Raw genomic sequence first — 5,363 nt, 5'->3', positions numbered from 1 at the left:
TTATTTTTGAAAACAAGCTTGAAGGGGATAGCATATGCTTGTAATATAAGTTCGACCTTCGGTCGAATCCAACCTAGTAATAGTTTAACCTAGGGAGGAGAAGCTTGAGTCTCATCATGGTGATGAGTCCAATGTCATTAGGTTTTAATGAGTCCGACATAGGTAAAACTCAAAGTCTTTTTCATGTTTAGAGAGTTTGAAAAAGACACATAAAATAAAACTCCAGGGGGGTCCTTTTTCATAAATTTGTGTCCCTCGAGCCCGAAAAAGTATAAAACAATACTTGAGAGAACCACTTGACCATGATGATCAAGGAGTACCTTTCATCATTAGTGACCTCGATTCAAAAGAGTAGAAAAGCGATTGAAGCCACGTTGTTTCGTAACCAATAACGAACCTGAAATGACCAAAGCCCATCAATCTTTTCACGTTTATACGGTTGGAAAAGAGATTAAAGGAGACCGCCTCTTATTTCATTTAATGAAAGGAATAACTCGGCTATCTTTTCATCTTTTAAGTCGAAAAAGAGTGTTAAAGAAGACTTTACGGACCAAGTGCATACAAAGTATGACATAACCTCACCACCTGTAGCTCTACACAAAACACGTCAAACGTAAAACCCATTCCACAGAAATGATTAATATATGTGGAAATATAGCTAAAAACCAAAAAAACCCTAATTAACAATGCAATAAAAATGAGAAAACCCACATCCTAAAGTATGATTTTTTAATTTTTCAAAAAATTACTATAAAAGGGGTGGGGTAACTCATTTGTTTTACCATTTACATTACACATTTTACCTTTGAGCATTTGGAGCACCAACCTAAGCAAATTTCTCAAGCTAATTTCGGCCTCATCCATCCATGGTTCGTCCTGCAACCTTCACCAAGTAAGTAAATTCCTTCGTGCGCTGCATTTTAGTAGTTTTTTCATGCAATTTAGTGTTAGGTAGGTGGGTTTACGCAGATTTTTAAATCCGATTCCGCCTCTCGGTCATCGCAGAAAATCCACTTGGGTCTGCAACGACCAAGTGTGATTACACATACCACCTTCGTGATCATCATGAGAAACTGATGTACTCTCGCGACGATCATAGGAAAAATGAACTATTGACTCAGTACCATCGCCGTTGTTTTGAAAACAGCCACGACAATGGCATGAAGTTGAATTTTTGTGTAAATTATGGGTTTAAATTTGTGAAAAGAGGTCTAATTTATTTTTATTGTCATGCAAGGCAACACGGCATTTGTTTGGTAGGAACGAACTCACGATGTCAACGATGAGGAAGCATTCAATGATGCTGGGTGCCGAAATGCTTTACAGGCTTGTGAGCTACTGAAATTTTTTCTCACTCTGCATCTTCAAGCTCAACCCGATTTGTTAGAGTTGCTAATTCGAGCTTGGAACCCAACAGATGGAAAATTCATTATCCATGGCAAAGACATTGAGTTCGATGCTATGGACATATATTTCCTGATCGGATTGTCCCATCGCGATGAGAGGCCGATTCTAAAGGGCTAACGAACTGGGGGCGAATCACTAGACATGTTGATAGCACGAGTGTGCCCATGGGCATGCAAATCAAATAGCAGGAAGGTGGCAATTCCCATGGTGGAAAACTTGGTTCTTCGTGTAGTTCTATTCATGGTGATGAGGGCAGCGGGCTCCCAAGCCCAACACGAGGCAACAAAGACCCAACTCCGGTTGGCTCTTGAGTGCCTCAACCTGACCATGTACAACTGGGCGTAAGTAGTGATGATCAACATGAAGAGACAGCGCACCAAATTTTGTCACGGGGAGGCGAAACAATTTGGCTACGGGTCTATCTTGATCCCCATCATGCTGGAGCTATTGCCGGTGCTTCAATTGCAGGATATGGTGTTGGACAGGCCTAGTCCGTGGTAGACCAAGACCACCTGGTGGGCGCATGTTATGCCATGAGGGGGTGGCGGACGACCAGTGTTATGGGGGACACTATTCCATGAGTGGCTAGATTGCTAGACGATCTTTGTTGAGGACTGGCCATATGCTGGTATGGACTTTCGTGGAGATCCCAACATGCAACTGCCCATTGGTGAGCAGTGGGTTGATGGCGGTAAAACACTTGATCACACTATTTTGTATTTTGCCTTTTATGATGTTTTTATATTTTTTCATGCATATGCCTAATGATGTACTCTATGGTATTTGCAGACGTGGGACTAGAGAGGCCTACGAGACTAACTCTAGAGGCATGAGAGATCCATAGGGCATCAGAGGGTCGGCCTTGGTTCCCCCAGCTGGCAGTTCAGTGGAGACAGTGGCCCATAACCTTGAGGGCCTGACGGAGGGGATCCCTAATTACAGTGGGATCGAGGAAGTCCCTATAGAGTACCAGATACATACAGTAGGGGTGATAACTAGGGTGCATTGACTTTTGAGGCGATTCACACGAGCGGTGGTGTGCTACAGGGAGCATAACCCACCGTAGTTAGATGCCTAGCTTTAATTTTCTGCTGATTTTTTGAGAGACATGTGTCTCGGATGTACGGAGAGCACAAACTTTATTTGTACATATACACTTATTTTTTGAACCCCTCGGTGCGCCACGCGAGATATATATATATATATATATATATATATATATATATATATATATATATATATATATATATATATATATATATATATATATATATATATATATATATATCCTATGGTTCATTATTGTGTTTTGAATGCTTCTATATGCTGTTTTGATTACATGTTGCATAAATGTCTGCCTAATACATGGTTTGCTATTGCAACAGTTAACGTGTTTAATCTTTTTGGAATGTTTTGATATGTAATAAAATCAAAATTTCTTTCCAACAATTTAACACGTAAATACAACCTTAAATTTTGATGATCTCTGACGGAATAATGCCCATTAAGATGGTGGAAAACAAGCTAAGAATCCAGATTCACAACCAATGTACGAATACCGAGGTTGATAGCCTCGTTCAGTAATTCAATTACAGCACTATATTCAATGACATTGTTTGTGGTGAAACCCAGACAAGCACCTTGAAGGTCTACTAACTCACCGTGAGGATCATAGATCACCCATGCCATAGAAGAAAGATTCTGGGCACTGTGGTAGGCACCATCAGCGAAACCAATGTAAGGTGTATCAAACATCTGCACAAGAAGCAAAAAGACACAATAAGCAGCAATTACGCCTACACTCCAAGCCAGACATGAAAACACACACACCTGTTGAAAACACACATATGTATAGATCAGATGCATGGGGTTCATGCATAATATTTTTTCAGATAAAGCCCATTTCGGGGCTTATCTAGAGGGTTCCCTTCATAATCAATCAGCTCATAGGCCCCTTTTTCCAAAACTCATTTTACAATATAAGGCCCATGCCACATAGGCTCAAATTTTCCTGCCCCCAGCTTATCATTTTCTCGATCAGAAAGCAGGACTAAATCTCCTTCAACGAAAGAACGAGGATGGATAGTTTGATCGAAGTGAGTTTTCACTCTCTTCTTTTGTGCTTCAATGGCTAGACAGGCTAGTCGACGGGTCTCTTCTAGCCACTCAAGGTAGAGAAGACGTTCTTTTACTGGAGTAGTGTTGGGGAGTAATTCAACAACTAATTTCAGAGAAGGGATCTCACACTCAATTGGAAGGGTAGCCTCCAGACCTTAAACCAATTGGAACGGGGTGAACCCAGTGGCATCCTTCATTAAAGTTTGTAGGCCTATAAGGCGGAGAACAACATCAAATTCCAGTTGGACTTGTGCATGCTGATGGTGCGTTGAAGCATCGTAACTAAAACTTTGTTGACGGCTTCCACTTGGCCATTGGCTTGAAGATAGTACGATTTCGAGCTATCATGCCGCAAGCCTAGCTGGGTCGTTAAATCAGTCATCATATGATTACAGAAATGTTTGCCATGATCAATGACGATAGCCTGAGGGACTCCGAATCATGAAATGAAATGATTAAATAAAAATTTCGTCATTGTGTGACCATCTTCAGATAGTGTAGGCATCGCCTCGGCCCATTTTGTGAAATAATCAACAACAACGATGATGTACCAAAGCTATGGAATGCTTCTTCTCAAGAGTTAGCCATTTCCACTTTTCTCGAATCAAGTTCTGCCTTATCTTCAATTCCTTGAGTTTTGCATCAAACAAGTCTACTTACTTTGTAATTTGATAGGCTTTGTCCCTTATCCCATCAAAAATTCCTTCCTTGACCAAAGCACGAAGAGCATCCTTGCTTTGAACAAGCCTTTGCCCCATTCTGCAAAACTTTGTTAACCTTACTTGATTCTCCAAGTATAATTCCTTCAAATTCCTTGAATATTGAAAAACCTATTTCCTGTAAGATAGACATCCTTCTTGACTCTTCAAAATTCACCTGAATCACCCTTATATTCCACCTATCACCTGCAAAATTTGAACTTCCTTTCAAGTCTTCGGTCTTCGTAGAATCAGCTCCTTCATTCAGTTCACCAAGTTTCCTACAAAACTTGGACCAGCTCTGATACCACCTGTCACGATAGTGTAGTGGGATCAGCGCTTCATTGTCAACCTGATCAGCTTCCTGATCATCACCTCTGATACAACCTGTCACGCCCCTATACTGGTGGTACTCTTCCAACCGCACTATAGAGAGGTGTGGCACTACCAACCATTTTCTTTTCACCAATACTTACAATTGTAGACTATGCCTAACATTCCATACTTAGTTTATTTTTCGTTACCAAGTATTATTTTTGTCCTTTATATAGTGAAAGCCCATAACATTCACATAAATAACATTATACAAGAAAAATGCACAACAGTATAAAGGGAGGGAAAACTCCTTGCAATATGAGTTTGCCCGAATCAATATATATAATCTTCTTTTATAAGTACAAGTTAAATCTTGGGAAACCCCAAATTTACACTTAGCCAATTTTCCAACTTTCGGCAAACTCAGTTGCCCAGCTCATCGGTGCCTCGCATAGTTGCCACATGACTCACCAACCCTTTGTTCACCTCATCGCATGATCGTGTTGTTTGCCCAACTTGGGCGCACCTCGTCGTAACCAAGTCGCCACACACAGGCACCTCTGCATGAGGCACACTTCCGTTCACAACTCCAACGCTTCACCGTTTCCACCGTTTCATCATGCATGGCGCGCCCTCGCCCAGTCGCCCATTCGCACATCAACCGGTTCACCTGTTCACCCAAACTCATTCACCGAAACAACTTCACTTGGGTTGCCACACGACTTCACCTCAATTGCCACACAACTTCACCCGGGTTGCCTGATGACGTCATCCAGTTCGCCAGAAAGACTTCACCCAGGTCACCTGACGACCTCACCCGAGTCG

Source organism: Pinus tabuliformis, chromosome Q (genome assembly GCF_031772625.1).
Source record: "Pinus tabuliformis cultivar Carrire ecotype Pingquan chromosome Q, CPIR1, whole genome shotgun sequence".
Classification (NCBI taxonomy): domain Eukaryota; kingdom Viridiplantae; phylum Streptophyta; class Pinopsida; order Pinales; family Pinaceae; genus Pinus; species Pinus tabuliformis.
This window is presented reverse-complemented; position numbering follows the sequence as displayed.